The sequence below is a fragment of the Triticum dicoccoides genome, chromosome 2A, assembly GCF_002162155.2.
Source record: "Triticum dicoccoides isolate Atlit2015 ecotype Zavitan chromosome 2A, WEW_v2.0, whole genome shotgun sequence".
In the NCBI taxonomy this organism is placed as follows: domain Eukaryota; kingdom Viridiplantae; phylum Streptophyta; class Magnoliopsida; order Poales; family Poaceae; genus Triticum; species Triticum dicoccoides.
Window position 1 is genome coordinate 286,355,819 of NC_041382.1, and position 17,695 is coordinate 286,373,513.

Genomic DNA, 17,695 nt, shown 5'->3' on the forward strand with positions numbered 1-17,695 from the left:
TCTCCAACCGCTCAAGATCAAGGTTGCGCTCGGCGGCCTCCAGCGTCAGCGCCTCCTCACGCTTCAGAAGCTCCGTCCGATAAACAGGGGCCCCCTCCATCGACTCAAGGGCCGCCTGGCGTAGTTCCACTTGCTGCTCCAGGGAGTTGCTCTAAGCCAGGAGCTCCCATGCGCGCTCCTCTGCATCCTTGCGCCGTCGGTCTTCTTCCCGAGCCTCCTCGACGGCCTGGGAGCAGGCCTCCCTAGAAGCTTCCAGCGACGCTTCAGCCTTCGCGTTTTCGAGATCACGTTGGTGACGCGCGAGGGCGATGGCTACCTTTAGTTTGCGCCTCTCCTCAGCAAGGCGCAAACCTTCAGCCTCGAGGCGCGAATCTTCGTCAGCAAGCTCTGCCCCGATCTGGCTCACCGCATTCGCTGCCCTCTAGAGGAACTCTTCGCGAAGGGCGCGTCACTCTCGAGCGCGCCTGAGCACGTCTTCCGTATCACCCTCTTCCACCGGAGCATGCTGAGGGACCCGAGGCAGCAGGCCCCTTCTCGGCGCGGGGCTGGGGGCTAGCACCCTAGCCATCGTCGAACGGACCTCTCTGGGAATCCGGCCTGGCGTCGGTTCACCCACGGAGGAGGAGCCAAAGACAGACTTCAGCCATTCACCATCTATGATCAGAGGAGGAACGCGGGGCAAGCCGGATGTGCCCCAGGAGGACTCATGAAGAAAGGACAGGGGGCGCGCAGGCTTGAGGTGCCCTATGGAACGGACCACTCCACCAACTGGTCTGGCAGCAGGGGTGCCGCTCGAGCTCGGCGAGCCCAGGGCTAGCGGAGAAGGTGAAGCTTGGGGGATGGCTCCCGGGCTGGCTCGGCGGGTTTCGTAGGGCATGGCCTGAAAGGGCCACAATCAGTCGGGGGGATAGCAAAGTAAACAAGCAAGGAAAGAACAAGACTTACTCGTCCATGACAAAGTACTTCCTATGCTTCAACAAGCGGCAAGGGCGGTCGTTGCCACCCAAGGCCTCCTTCCTCTTGCGGAGGGCCTCGAAGTCTACGCGGAACCGACCTAAGCGCCCGGCACATGGGTCGGCCCCTGGTGTGGAAGAAGCGTCAAGATGATCAGCGCTGGAGGAGTCATCCTGGGGGCGCCATCAGGCTCGCCTTGTGAGGAACGGCTGGGGGCTCGGGAGCCCCGGCCTCAGGAACCATAGGCCGCAACTCCGCACCTGCTGCCGCTCCAGGGCGGACCTCAGGAGACGCCGCCTTCGAGGCTTCCCGCGGCGTCGGCACCTCGGCATCGGGTGCCTCGACTCTCGCCGGTTCTCGTCTCCCCGCCCTGTTGCCCAAGGAAGGACCGCTGTGGGTGGCAGGAGAAGCAACCACGGCGCCCGGGTTCTCGCGGGGCCCCGTGAAGCCAGCCAGGCGCAGTCCACACTCGTCGAAGCTGGGCATCTGCCTCACAAAATCGGCCCTGCCAGAGCAAAGATACAAGAGGACACCATTACTCTGAAGGCTGCCTAGGGAAGGATCGCCAGTCAAGACCCTGAGCATCGTCCGCAGCACTTCAGGCGCCAAGTCCTCCTCCTGAAGCCGCATGCGGTCTCTAAGCCCCGCAAAGTCCCACATCTGACGAGTGTGGCGCTGAAGAGGAGCAATGCGACATTGGAGGAACTCCTTCACCACCTTGGGTGCTATCACATTGAGTGCCCTCAAACTCTGGAAGCGGCGCCAGATGAAGGCAAGCCGGGGGCTCACGAGCACCTCATGGTCCCAACCCGCGTGAGGAACAACAGGCGAGGTCGGGTGCGAGAGCAGAGGGTTGGGCACTCCAACGTCCACATATAGCCACCGCTCTCTGAACCTGGCCTCAGGAGGAGGAAGGCCGAAGTCGATCCCTAAAGCGGTCGTCTCTGGCATGGCTAAGAAGCTCACACACCCTAAGCACTGAGTCAGATTGTCCAGGTGAAAGGAAAAGAAGTGGCGCAGCATGGCAACGGAAGGAGGAATGCCTATCATCGCCTCGCAAACAAAAGCAAAGACAGCCAGAAGGATAATGGACTCCAGCCCGAGGTGCATCATGCGGATCTGATAATGAGAGAGCACCGCATTGAAGAAGGCGGAAAAGGGGGGAACCAGACCCACCCATAAGGCATCGACGAAGAATCGGACCTCCGTGATGAACCTATCAAGGGAGGCATGGGACGCAGGCCAGACCGTGGTCCTGCCGCACTCGTTGAAGATAGTGGCAAGGGCGGAGCGGACCTTGTTCAAAGCTTCTGGATTGAGTATGATCGACCGGGCGACGGCGGGGGTCACCGCCGGAGGTGTGCGGGGTGAAGGTGCGGGCTTCTTTCCCCTTCCTTTCTTCGTCGGTGCCATGGCGGTGAAGAGGAGGAAGAACTCGAGCCAGCGGAGGCTGGAGCTCAAAGAAGAAGGAAAGGTAGGAGGCAGGCGAGCAGCGGAAAGGAGGAACAACTGTGTGCAACTACGGGCCCGCTTAGCCAGGCGCGTAACAAGGCGTCATGGGGAAGCGCAGACGTCCACGACCAATCAATCACCATGCGGCGCCCGAGGCTACATGCTTTTTGGGCCCGCGGAGCTTCGCGCTTACCTCTTCGCTTCCTAGCTAGGCCAAGCCCGGGCGCGCCTTGGGCCCGGGGGCTACTGTCGGCGTTCTGGGAATGGGGGTCCCCAGACTTGCCTGCCTGCGGCCTGCGGCGTGGCTCAAGTGGGGGCCCAGCGCGTCCCATCTTCATCAGCTCAAGCTCAAGACCCTCGTGAGGGGCCAAGCCTCGCGGGGCGGACGACCGGAAGCTTCCTCAGAGGCAGCCTCATCAGGCAGGCTCGCGAGGAGGCGGAGAGATCAAGGAGGGGGTACCTCGCGAGGAGCCCATGACACAAGCCATGACGTTTGAGACCAAGCGGGCGCCGGCCTACGCAGTGTCCTTGTTTCCCCTTTGGTGCAAAGGGGGCAAGCACAGGCCAAGGCATCGGGCAAAGGTTACCATTCCGGTGCAACGAGACCAAGACCAGCAGAGCGACAGGACGGAGGTCACCGTGGAGCCCAAGACGGTTTCATCACCAGTACTTTTGGCAGCCGAAGACCACCTTTGGTCAGGATAACTTGTACTAGATGTTCCCCTTCAAAATGGCCAATTGTCGGCGCCCTCCCCGCTCATTTTTTGGGAGAGGCCCAGGGCCTCTATAAATAGAGCTAGCCACCACAGAGTAGAGAGACGGCTAGAGATCTGGTAGGACCCCAGCAGAGAGAGAGAGAGAGGCGACTGAACTCACCCTAGCAGTTCATCGCACTAGCTCAAGAACACCTCTCACGAGGCTGTTCTTCCATTGTACTGTCCATCATCAGCCCCTGAGGCAATCCACCACACCACACACTGCAGTAGGGTATTACACCACAACGGTGGCCCGAACCAGTATAAACCTCGTGTCCCTTGTGTTGTTTGTTGCTTCCAGCTTGGATCATGCGAGGAGATTGGACGTAGATCGGTAGAGGAGAGATCTCCGCGCGCACCCCAGTGTTCGAACCTCAAGGGTCTGCCGGAACCCGAAATCCGACAGCGAGCATTGGCCGAGCGGGGCGGCGCTCTGGCGCGAGCTACAGGAGAGAGAGGAGGGTGCGGGAGCAAGTGGGCGGCCTGCTGGCATGGAGCAGACGTCGAGGAGCATCGACTGGCGTGCGGGGGAGGCTCGTGGTGGTAGGGGGCGCGACGTCAATGGTCGGGTGCCCTGCCAAGCGCTCCAGAGCGGTACTTTGGGCCGGCATCCGCGGTTTTCCTGCGTCCTCGTGCGGCCACTAGCGTCTGGCAGCTGCAGGGGGCGTGGGCAAAAGCTGGGGAGAGCCTTGGGTGCTCTAGAAAGCTAAGGGGAGAGAAGGAGGCTGAGAGAGAGAGGGAGGAATCCGCTGTCCAGAGAAGAAAATGGGGTTCTCCGCCCCTTCATCATTGCTTCCTCGGGCATAAAAGCATGTAGGTGCTAGAGGGGGACTAGGAGGGACTATGGTAAAACTTTGAGCCCATGGAGATTAGTGGAAGGGGTCAGAATGGTGTTTTTTGAAATTTGGCAGAAGGTGTTTCTTGTTGGTTTGGGCAAGAAAATGAATTACACTTGCCATGATACTCCCAGGGTGAAATGGCACATATAATTAGGGCCTTCCACCAATTTTGAGCTCATTTGGGCAAAGTTGTCGATGCAACTTTTGTAAACCCTAGAAATCAACAGAAATGCATTTACCAAGATCTAGTCATGCAAAACCATTCCCCTTGATGCAACACTTGGTGTAGTGTCATCGTTTGGGCTTTTGAGCATGACCACAAAGTTTGGGGGCATTTGGAAGAAGTTGGCAATGTAGAGTTGTTCAAACTTGAATATGGACAGAGATGGTTTTGGGGCACTTTGGTGAACCAAAATAGTTTGGATTGAGCTTAAACTTTGCAAGGTCATCATATTATGCATATGTGACCTGCTAGAATTTTCCTGGATTTATTGGAAAATATTTCTTGTAGAAATATTTCAAATATTTGAAATTGACGGAAATGGTTTTGGAGGGTTTTGCCCAATATTTTGAACATGACCATGTGTTGAATCTCTTATATATGGAAAATATATGTCTAGTGAGTTTCCCTGATTTTTCTCAAATATTTTTGAAGCATTTAAATAATTTTAACCTATTAAAGACCATTTCTGGCCTAAAGAAACAGCCTTTAAATAAAATAGGTAAAATAATTTTTAAAATTATATTTTTGTGGTTTATGGGAGTCCCATATCCAATAGGTTTCAATTATACTCTTTGAAATATTTTTCATACCCCAAATCAAGTACTTGTAGTGCAAACCTCAATTCAGGGGTTTTTAGAAAACTAATTTTTTAAAATACTATTTGGCCAAATTATTTTTGTAAGAAAATACTATATTGCACTATACACATGGCATGATCATTGGGCAGAAGTTTGGGGCAGGGAGATGAATTATATAAAGTGGAGTAGTTGACTTTAAAGGGCACTTGAAAATCACAGAGAGAAAACCAACTCCAAATAAAAAGCCAAATAATGCAAAAGTTTTTGTTGGTCCAAATTTTCATGCTTTATTAATGCAAATGACATGTTACTAAATGCAGGGTGTGACAGGTATATAAAGCCTCCAAACAAAATCCAATCGTTACACACATTTGACTCATATCGGTGGGACCGAATAGTAAAACTTTGTGGCACCGATGTGTTCAAAAATGTGAACGTTAGGAATCTCGGTTGGACCGACTGGAACAACTCGGTGAGACCGATGTGCTAGGGCTCAGGGAAAACATCATCTAGGTGGCACCGATTGCATCAAGTCGGTGAGATCAAAGTGAAACAATAAGGAAATAGAGAATCTGCCAAGCCAACTCGGTGACACCAATTTTATAACTCGGTGAGACCGAAATAAATGTAACAAGTCACAGAGTGTTGGCAGGGCCATCTCGGTGAGACGGAGACCCGTATCGATGCGAGAAAACTGTTAAGGATTATGGCTATGGCTATGTCATATGACCTCGGTGGCGCCGGATAAAAAGAATTTGCAGAGTTCGAGTTTAGGATTTTTGACATATTTGGATGGAGAAAGTGGTTGAGGGTTGTGGAGCAATATCACTATGCATTTGAGCAAGCAAGCCATTAAGCAACACCTCATCCCCTTTTGATAGTATTGGCTTTCCTATGGACTCAATGTGATCTTGGATCATTAAAGTAATGATGAACAGTCTTGAGCTTTTGCCAATCATTGTCCTTAGCACCTTGAAGGGGTTCCACATCCTCTTGTCCTTCCCACGCCATTGTTGAACTTGTATGAATACACTAGATAAAACAATTAGTCCAATAGGGGATATGTTGACATTAATTACCAAAATCACCCAGGGAACACTTGTGCTTTCAATCTCCCCCTTTTTGGTAATTGATGACAACATACATCAACGCTTTATTCAAATGATAAGAACAGTAGCAAGTAATGCTTTGAAGGAACATGTAACATGCATAAGCTCCTCCTACATGTATGCAATCAGTGAAGATAGAATATAAGAGCACATGAATGCATAACATGACAGAGTAAGCAATGAGTTACATGTATCTTGGCTATATGCATTAGAGCAAACAATGTGGTTGAGAAATGTACATTTATGTTTATGAATCCCTCTTGCAAACAATATGTGCAACAACAATAGATCATCATGCACATGAGTGTGATGCATATTCTTACCTTGTAGTTTATGAGCTGACTTGTGAAGGAGTAGACTTGAGAAAACAGGGGTTAGATAACATAGGATCACTCCAAACAAGAAGAATTCAAGATCCACAAGAATACCAAGACTGGGATGACATGTAATGGGTGAGTACTTCATTTGGATATAGACATGTTCCCAAAGATTTAAAGATGTGAAATAAGTTCCAAAGATTTTTCTCCCCTTAGGCATAGACTCTTTCTCCCCCTAAATCTGATATTGGATGATGGGAGAAGGTAGGGTGAGATAAAGTCAAAGCAATAAAATCAGAACAAAGACAAAAAGAGCAAAGATAGGTCAATTAAGAGAGAGAGCAAAACTAGAACAAATCATACTAACAGGTCTTCCCCTCTTAAGGACATGTGACTTCTCTCCACTTGTTAACAAGCAGCTATAGAAGAGCTTATATGTGCTCTCTGCCTTGATGAGCTCATTTGATAAGCTCTGATGAGCTCTCTCCCCCCTTTGACATCAATTTCCAAGAAGGGTACTTCTGGAACATGAGCCAAGTAGGTGTGGTCCTTGAGAGTCACTACAAACTAGCAGGTAGCCTGAGATGCTACTAGAGGAAAAGAATCATTGAGTGGAGCTAAAGAAAATAGGCAATATCATTTGGAATGCCTCAACATGAAACCAGCAGGTAGCCTGAGAATGCAATTTGGAATGCCTCAACACATCTCTTGTTACTCTCATACCCAAGAAGCTTAGCCCTGAAAATATTGGTGATTTTCGGCCTATATCATTGACGAACACATGCTTGAAGTTTTTAACTAAACTCTTGGCTAATCGTCTTTAGAGAGTGATTCTAAGATGTATTCATCGCAATCAATATGGTTTTCTTCAGTGCCGATCCATTCAGGACTGCCTGGCATGGTGCTTTGAATATATCCACCAGTGTAAAGCTTCGAAAAAGCCTATCATTCTTCTCAAGCTTGATTTCACGAAAGCATTTGATACAATTGAGCATGAAGTGATCCTCACAATCTTGTAATGAAAGGGCTTTGATAGTCGTTGGACAGGTTGGATTAATAACATCCTATCTACGGGTTCCTCTTCGGTTCTATTAAATGGTGTACCAGGAAACCGTTTTGTCTGTAGAACGGGTGTGCGGCAAGGATATCCATTATCTCCCTTGCTCTTTGTGATTGTTGTTGACCTTCTACAATCGGTGGTTAATGAGATGTGCTCCAGAAACATACTGACCTACCAATCCCGACTCGTACAAATGACTATCCAATTGTTCAATGCACGGATGATACCCTCATTGTTCTCCCTGCGATTGATAGCCAGCTTATTGCTTTCAAGGAGATGCTTGATATCTTTGCGGCCTCAACTGGGCTGTGGGTCAACTTCAGTAAGTCCTCTCTGATCCCGATTAACATGTCCGATGAAGAAGGCAATCGAGTTGCTAGTTTTCTTGGGTGTGAAGTCGGCTCTATGCCATTCACATATCTTGGACTACCCATGGGAACCTCTCGGCCAACGATCTATGATCTAATGCCTATGGTGGATCGCATTGAGAGACGATTATCTGCGTATTCATGTTTGTTGAATCAAGGAAGCCGTCTCCAGCTTTTGCAATCCGTCTTAAGTTCCATGCCAATATACTTTTTGTATACACTCTCTCTTCCTCAGGGAATTTTAAAACAACTTGAGAGAATCACGCGCCAGTGTCTATGGAGAGGGAACACGGATAACCCACGTCAATCATTGGTGGCCAGGGATTTGGTTTGTCGCCCCAAGAAGCTGGGAGGCCTCGGTATTCTCAACTTAAGTATACAAAATGAAGCTTTATTTGTCAGTGTCCTAGGAACAGGGGTCCCCAGACTTGCCTGCCTACGGCCCACGGCGTGGCTGGGCTGGTAGGTCCGTACGGCCCATCTTCATCGACAAGGCATTCAAGACCCTTGCGAGGGGCCAAGCCTCATGACACAGACGATGCAAGACCTCCTCAGGAGTGGCCTCACCAAGCAGGCTCATGAGGGGCGGAGAGATCAAGGCAAGGCAAACCTCGCGAGGTCCGCGTGACGTGACCCATGACGATCGAGACCAGGCAAGCGCCAGGCAGGCGCCAGCGCGCAGTGTCCTTGTTTCCTCTTTGGTGCCAATGGGGCAAGCGCAGGCGCGGAGTACCGAGGCATCAAGCAAAGGTTTCTATATTGGTGCAACGAGGCTAAGACCAGAAGGACGGCAGGACGGAGGTCATCATGGAGCCCAAGACGGCGTCATCATCAGAGCCTTTGGCAGGCAAAGACCACCTTTTGTCTGGATAACTTGTACTAGTTGTCCCCTTTCAAATCGACCGTTGTTGGCTCCCTTCCCGCTCAACATTTGGGGAGAGGACCAGGGCCTATATAAGTAGAACAAGCCACCACAGTGAGGGAAAAGAAGAAGAGAGAAGATCGACCTCATCACAAGTCGAAAGCAGATCCAAGATCATCTCACCCACACAAGTTCACTAAGCACAAGAACACCTCAACCTCAGGAGGTTGTTCTTCCCCTGGTAACTGTTCTTCATCAGCCCAAGAGGCAATCCACCACCACCACACTAGAGTAGGGTATTACACCACAACGGTGGCCTGAACCAGTATAAATCTTGTGTCTTTCTGTGTTGTGAGTTCGTTGAGTTCATCTGCGAGGTATTAGAGAGCTAGGGCATGGATCGATAGGGAGAAAACCTTCGCGCACACCCTAGTGTTCGGACCTCAAGGGTTTGCCGGAACCTGTGATCCAACATTTGGCGCGCCAGGTAGGGGTGCGCCGAAGCTTCCTTCCGTCTCTCCGTGCTCTGTTGCTTCGTCATCTCCATGGCAGGCGTGCGCCGCGCTCGTGCCGAGCGCCGGGCTGCCCTCGCCGCCCATGTTGCTTAGACGGCTCCCGTCGGCGGACCGAATCGTCGTTCCCTGTCGCCTGCCGCCAAAGCCGCCAACGGCCCCGTGGGGAACGAGCAGCAAGCATCCTCGCTGCATCCCTCGGTGCAGCCGGATGGCCGCACCGCTACTCCATCGCTCACCCCGGCCGGTTCTTATTCGCATGCACGTCGCCCTCCCGTGGATACATGGTCTGTGCTCCTCATGGCGCACGAGCTCCTGCGCTACCGTCCGGTCGACGACATCTACGAGGACTGGCTCGACCGCATCGCCGAACTTGTCCGCGCCGCAGGGGGCTCCCCTGCGCCGTCCCTCTCTCCTCCTTGCCCTCCCCCAGCTATGGGCGACGTAGCTCACGGAGCGCCTCCACCACCTCATCCCCAAGACGGCGCCCTGGCACCAAGACACGTGGCTCCGCGACGCGTCCCGCGCCCGCGCCTGAAGAGAGAAGCTATCAAGAAGTCCCTCGGCGGCAACAAAATGCTCCGCAGCTCCTCGCGCCACCACGCCAGGACTGGCTGCTGCGGCAAGTTCGTGCGCCACCTGTAGCGGCAGGGCGCGGACCCCATCAAGACCAAGCTCCACCCCCAAGGCGGGTCCCGGTGACCACAGCTAGCTGCCGTGCTTTCACCCCCGAGCAGCGCAGCGTCTCCTTGCCGGGCAAGTTCATGCCAGATCTGCCTCCTCGCTATGACGGCACCCCCGACCCCGAAGAGTTCTTGCAGCTCTATGAGCTGAGCATCGAAGAGGCCAACGGCGACGAGAAGGTCATAGAGAACTGGTTCCCCATGGCTCTCAAGGAAGGCGCCCGCTCCTGGCTCCTCAACCTGCCTCCTAGCTCAATCTCCTCCTGGGACGAAATGTGCACCCGCTTCATCGCCAACTTCCAGGGCACTCGCGACCGCCCCCCGATCGCGGGCGACCTGCCCCACATCAAGCAACAACTAGGAGAGACCCTGCAGAAGTACATTCAGTACTTCAACAGCGCACGGATCAAGATCCCCGAGGTGACCGACGAGGCCATCATCTCTGCGTTCTCTGATGGCGTTTGCGGCGTCAAGATGAAGGATGAGCTCGCCATCCATGAGGAGCTATGCACGACCCTGGAGCTGTTCAACATCGCGACCAAGTGTGCTAGAGCTGAGGAGGGGCGCCTCTCCCTCCTCGAGCTCCCTACTATGGACCCGGAGGAGAAGAAAGCCAAGGCCAAGGACGTGAAGCGCAAGGGAGCAGCCATGCACACAGCGGAACCAGACAATAAGCATGGTAGAGACCAACCAGAGTCATCCAAGGGCAGCCGTCCGTTCTATGCCTTCCACAACCTCAACACCCACAACACCAGCGACTGTCAAGAGCTCAGAGCCATTCACGAAGGGCGCTTCGGTCGACGCCCCGAGCGCCGCGACCGGGGCTACGGCCGAGGAGGACGTGGTGGCGGACGCTAGGACGGTCGTGGCCCGCGCCAGGAGTAGCGCGATCGTCCTCGTGAGGACCGCTGGCAGGATCAGCCTCGCGAGGGCGCCTGGAGGGATCAGCCATGTGAGGATCGTCCTCAAGGCAACGCCGGACTCCCTCTGCTGGCACCACTGCCAAGAAGGAATGACAAACACCATCAGGACGAGGGGCTGGGGGCTTCCAGGAACCACGCGCTATCGCATGCATCTTGGGCGGAGCCCAGGCCCCAGGCTCGCAGCGTATCTTCAAGCAGTTTGCTCGTGAAGTGAATGCAGTCCTCCCCAAGCTCGAAGCCACGCGCCCGCTTAGATGGTCCCAGTGCCCCATTACGTTCAACTCGGCAGACCAGCTCAAGTGCGCAGCTACCGCTGGCACCCTCCTGATGCTTTGTTCCCCAGTCATCAGCAACGTGCAAGTTACCAAGACCCTCATCGACGGCGACGCAGGGCTCAACGTCCTATCCGTCGACATGTTCGACAGCCTCCAAGTGCCATATGACCAGCTTCAGCCCACCATGCCTTTCTCAGGAGTGACCGACGGTTCTACCACACAGATAGGGCAGGTGTGCCTCCCTGTCACCTTCGGGGAACGCAAGAACTACCGCACCGAGCTCATCGACTTCAACGTCGTGCACATCCATCTGCTGTATAACGCCATCCTCGGGTATCCAGCCCTAGCGAAGTTCATGGCGGTGACCCATCACGGCTACAATGTCCTCAAGATGCCGGGAAGCAGTGGGATCATCACGGTCCCATGTGAAGAAAGAGATGTGGTGTGCTCTCTCGAGCGTGCCTTCCAGGCTGAAACAATCAACGCCCCCGACAACAATGGCGAGGGCCCTCCTGAGGCCATCCCAAAGAAGAAGAAGAAGAAGATGCGATGCGCAGGACCTCAGGAGGGTGACGCCACAGCCGGAGTCTCGTCAGGATCTGCGCCTGCTCCAGGGGCGTCTCCCTCCACTGCATAGGAAGGCGTGCCTGGTGCCCTTCTCGGGCAGGGCTCGGGGGCTTTCTTCTGGAAGGCCTCAGACTTTGCCCACATCACGAGGGAGGCGCTTCGGCACCACTTGGAGGCGTGCTTCGCGGCACATCTCCCTCAGGAGGGCACATGGCAAGGATTGCCCACCATTCAGGAGTTCATCGCCAAGACCACCTAGGAGTTGTGAGACGCAGCTTCCCATCCAGGCAAGGATGCCGAGCTGCGTGTTTGCATCGATGTTCCAGGGCTCAACAGGGCCGATTCTCAGGAGCTTTTCTGTCCTTCGCGCATGCACTACAAAAAAATACACTTTCGTGATGATACGTGTTTGTCACATTAGGTCACATTTTCTGTCATGCATGTACATCCATGACGATTTTATGACAGAATTAAGATAGTCATACATGTGCTGTCGTAGAAGTGTTCCATGCCATTACCAAAATTATCATCACGGAAGTGTCCACTTCCATGACGATAAATCCCGCATCACAGAAGTGCTTTCGTCAATGGTTACAGACACATGGCATCCAGCATAATGGAACGTCGTTAAGCTATCGAGTCAGGGTTTGGATCTGATAACCCGTTAACAGCCCCGACCAATGGGGATTTTCCACGTGTAAAATCATCATTGGCTGGAGGAAACACATGTTGGTTCATCGTTGGGACAGATGTCATCCACTCATTGGGCAGAAGGCGCCTATGATACGTCGACACGTGGCACGACCCAACAGAGGCCCATTCCTATGAAAAGGCCGGCCCGTTTGACTTGGTCAAAAGGTGGCGGGCCGGCCCATGTAAAGCTTGTTAATGGCATGTTCGCATATAGCCCATTTACAGCCCGCTAACCCAAGGCCCGTTACGCCCTATCTGACTTAGGCCCAGTAGCGTCATCTGGGCCACCCAATATGATTCCAGCCTGTTTTTCAGTTCTGGCCCATGTACGGCCCATTACGTCTTTCGGCCCATATGAGGCCCTATGTAACTCTTGGCCTATTAATGGCACGTGGTGAAACTGGCCCGTAATGAACAGTGTATCACTTTACACCCATTAACGGCCCGTGGTGAAACTGGCCCGTAATGAACAGTGTATCACTTTATACCCATTAACGGCCCGTTATTCCGTTGGGCCGTTTCCAGCCCATGTTATCTTTTGGCCTTCTCAGAGCCCATTTATTATTGGGCTCATTTCCAGCATTCGTTTACTTACGGCCCATTACTGTCATTTTCTGCTTGTGGGCCAAATTTAGCCCATGGTTACAGTCGGCCCGTTTGTGGTCCTTTAATACGTTGGGTCATTTTCATAGCATCATCAAATACGGCCTATTAACGATGGCCCGTTATGGTCGGCCCATGAACGGACGATTCCAACTCTTGCCCGTTTACGGCCATAATGCGGCCTATTATTGGCCCATGTTTGGCCAATCGATCATAGTGCCCGTATAAGGCCCATTGATGATACAGCCCGTAGAAGGCCCATTGTTTCTACGACCCGTAGAAGGCCCATTATTTCTACGGCCCATAGAAGGCCCATTGTTTCTACGGCCCGTAGAAGGCCCACTATTTCTACGGCCCGTAGGAGGCCCAGTGTCACTACAGTAAATATTAGCCCATGGTTATTGTGGCCTAGTTTTAAAAATAGGTTATTGCAGCCAGTAGCAAACCGCGGAAAAAGAACTGCAATGACTACAAGCAAACAAATAAACAAGACAACAAGGAAATAAATAAGCAAGCAACTTACGCTAGGCTATCACGGCTATCACACATATTACATCCACTGGGCATCAAAGTTCGCCACCAGTGCAAATAAACGCGCCGACAAAAGAATATACAAAACTGAGAGCACTTCAGAAGGCACTAGACCTGGCCAGGTTAGGGCCCCCAAATAGCTGAAGAAGCTTAGTAGACCTCAGTTGTGTCAACGATAGATGCATCAACACTAGATTTAAGGCATGATGGTGCGCACGGCAGTCCTCTGACATCTTCATTGCATCTTTGACTTCAAGTCGGAGCTAAGCTGAAGCAAGCCTTTCCGCTTTAAGTTTAGACTGAACAAGTCGAACTAATTGAGGCAGCGACTGCATAGAGGTTGTCTCACACCTGCTGGTGAGTAGCTTCAACTCACTGTCTTCATCAAGACAGGACCTTGGGGTCATCTCGTTGTCCTCAAGATGGTTTGGCTCACTATCTTCCCTAAAGTTTTGCCTGGCGTAAGAGATACGAGTCTGAAAGAGAAACAAGGAGAAATATAACAAGTTTCACAATTATATAAAGAAATAAATGGATCTATTCTGCATAAGGAACATGTTTTTACAACTACAATTTGAAACTGGTAGTTGTTTGCAAACATCCAATCAGATGTAAACAGCAAAGCAAACAGCAGTGGAGGAAATGATGCCTATCCAAATCTATACTAGAACAAATTTGAAGGCTTGAGAAGGATGAACGTACATTACACGTTAACACAGGCTGGACAAAGCCCTTCTCCATGTTGATGGAAGGATAACTCAATAAATTCCCCAAAGAAAATTCTTTGTAAGCGTTGCCATTATTCTACATTTTGCAAAGAGTAAATATAGATCAAATAATATTGGAAGAAACAGAGGATAATGAAGCTCAGGTGCAGACTGATGATACATAATCAAATAGAAATTAATTAAGTACAGCTTTACAAGGCAAAAGGGAGAGAGGTACTGACAAGAGCAATGCAGAGCCCATTATTGTTTTGAGATCGTATGATCCTTTGAGCAAGGAGATTCATCTGAAATTAGTTTTCATACAAGAGAGAAGGTAAGGCACAAGTAGAAATTTAGGAGTTCAAATTTTGAATTGATATCATAGACAGTACCTGACGCTGGGCTCCCAGCAGTTCTAATAGGGGTTTGGCCACTGGAGTAGGGGTAAAGTGTGGTACAGTTGGGCCTGTGTTTTCTGTGGCTGCTGATCTATCTAATTTAATAGGTATCACTACCTTTTCCAAATACCTAGTTTGTACTCCTTGAGGATCTGCACTCACCCTCTTCCTTTTGGACATCTATTACGAAAGAACAACATTTGACTGGAAAAACATAGTGTGACGACACATGGAATAGGTACAGAAAATGGATAGGTATGGCATATACTCATATGTGATGCTTAAACTAAGCAGATGGTGTAACAAAGTAGAAGTAATGCAAGAGGTCAGATGCAATATATGTGCGACCAATACAACTTTGCAAAGATAGAGCAAGCACCTTGATGGGTGAATAAGATAGGCCATCCTCCACCATGCCAAGTTTGTTAGCCAGTGGATCGTTCCGCAATATTCCTCTCATGCGCCCATTCTCATATTCATTTTGATAATGTTCAATATCTGACATGCATGAAAACATAAAAACAAGTGAGATTTTCTTTGTAATGCAGAAGTGATTCTAGTCCAATACTGCCTCCCTGCAAACCCCTTTGTGCTATCTCTGCAATTCTTTTAAAATATGCCATGCATGCTGTAATTTGTTGTGTGCATTAATATAATGTGGCCTACTACTCAAAATATGAGAGCTCCGGAAGTGATGACACTTTGCAGATGATAGCTTCAACATATAGTAAAGAAGAACAAGTCGACCTGACCTGACAGATTCAAAATATACTAAGGGAGAACAACTCGACCTGACCAGTCGACCGCAAGAGAAGAGTATCATCTTAAAGAAGAGCAGAAGAGCAAGCAGATTGAAGATATTACAAGTCTTTCAATGCAATGTCGGTTGGCCACCCATGATGAACCAGAGCGCACAGAGAAATACTATTCTTTCCGGTCTCTCCATATGTGGCTCACATGCATTTTGAAACTAAAGTAGGAAAATTTAGCTAACCAATTAAACATCTCTCAGTTTTACTAATATCAGCAATAATATCATATATGTATTTGTACAACTGAGCTTGTTTAGCTCGATGGGTGGAGCACTGCTATTACGACACGAACCATGTAGGCTGATTGTGGTCATCATAAAATGGAGAAAACACAAGCATGATGAGTAAAATGTTGATCGTGGCAGTGGGATGGCAGATCTAAAGCTGCAAACCGCGCAAAGGGTAGTTAGCAACCGATGTTTGCTTTGAAATAACAACTAAGATTTGGTATGGAGAAGAAAGTACGGTCAACAAGTGACAAAGAAATGCAATTATGCTGTCTCTCTATATGTCGCGACATGCATTTGGAAACTCAAGTGGGACCTTTAGCTAACCAATTAAATGTGTCGGTTAACTAATATCAGTATCATATCACAATCATATGTGAACAACTAAGCTTTCAAATTCGGAGTGTTGTGTTGTTTAGCTTGAAGGGTGGAGTAATGCTAGTATGACAGAAAGCACCTACGCAGATCATAGTAGAGTAGATAAAAGGGGAAAACCCTAAGCATCAAGAGAAAAATTAGGAAAGTGGAACTAGCTGGACCAGTGGGTGGCGCACATGCTTTTCGAAACGAATATAGGAACATTAGGTGACCAGTTAAACGTTCTCTGTTTTAGTGATATGAGCATCATATCAGATTCGTATTTCAACACGTAAGCTTTGGGTTGAGGTCTTGAGGAGCAGTGCTAGCACGACACGAAGCACCTACGATGATGGTAGTGAATATAAAGGGGGGAAACCATAAGCTTTACAAGTATAGTGCCCGTGCCATGGCGGATCTGAAGGTGCAAACCGGACAAAGCTACTTCACAACCAATGTTTGCTTTCAACTAGCCACTACGATTTGGTACGGACAAGAAAAGTACAGTAACCAAATTATGATCTATTTTCCGGGTGAGATCAATAACTTAAGCACATATGGAAGAGTACCACCTCTCTTGCGACACCGTGTAGGCCTATGCTGATACGTTGAGGGTGTCGCGGGTGCGATGGATGTCGGCGGCGGGGAAAAATACTTTAGACGGCAGACGGCCAGGTCGGGGGATATATCCTGTTGTCGTGGACGAGGCGGTCGTAGGAGCGGCAACGGCAAGGTGGACGACGGCGCTGATGAAGCGAGAGGAGGTGATGAAAGTATCCTGGTCCAGCACCGTGAATGAGATACGTCCATCTCTTACAGTGGACGATGGGGTAGGGGTAACGGCTCCGGCAAGGTGGAGGATGGGGTGGCGGACGGAGGAGGCTGGCCGCAGTGCGGAGGTTGTCGTGCCGCCGACGGTGTATGAATGGGGAAATGGAGGGGAGGGGGGATCTCAAACTTTGGGACGCGCTTCTCTGAAATGAGAGAAAGTTACGAACTTATCCCCCATTTAAAATTTCGGACGTCGCGTCGATTGGGGATAGGACGGTAATCTCGCATCTCCCAAATATTTACTGGTAACTATTTCGGGCGAGGAGAGGGTGTTTTGCCGCCCACGGTTGGCACCCATGGTGTATGAACGGGGATGACAGGTAGGGCAGTTGTGTCATGTCTGATGGAAGTTACACATCTGCCCCTATTTAAAATATTAGCCTACATCGATTTCAGACGAGGAGAGTTTGTTTTGCTGCCCACCGTGTATGAATGGGGAAATGGAGGAAGAGACACATGTCTTTCGGACGAGCTTGAATCAAATGTGTTTTGCCGCCCACGTTTGACGCCCACCGTGTCTAAATGGGCTCAGAGGCCGTCATGTCACGTCTGATTGAAGTTACTAGTCTACCCCTATCGACAACAGTGTAAATCCGGTCGATAAGGATGTCAAGTGTCAGGGGTAGACAGTAATTTCCATCTTGCAAACACTTGCTTCGGGCAGCCCACAAATTATAGTGGGTGTTTAGCCGCTTCGTTCAAAACTTGGGAGAATTAGCATTCACGTTTGCCCTGGGACCTGGCAAACTAAATTCAAATCCAATTTGTATTCGATTACGAATATCCACAGATAATTATACGTTTTGTTATTTATTTCTTCAAAACCACAACAAAGATTTATTCCACCTTTATATATGATTATGATTTAGAAATGTCGTTATCTTCGAATTCAGTAGGTTGGATACACTCTGAGTCAAACAGTTATTTCATCCAATACAATATGCTCACACGAAAAGCATTTCACCTTATGTCAATCATACAAGTACTGAGGATTACCTCGCCTAAAAAATTCGGATCATTACAACACATGGACGACATAGGGAGTCGTGCAACATAATC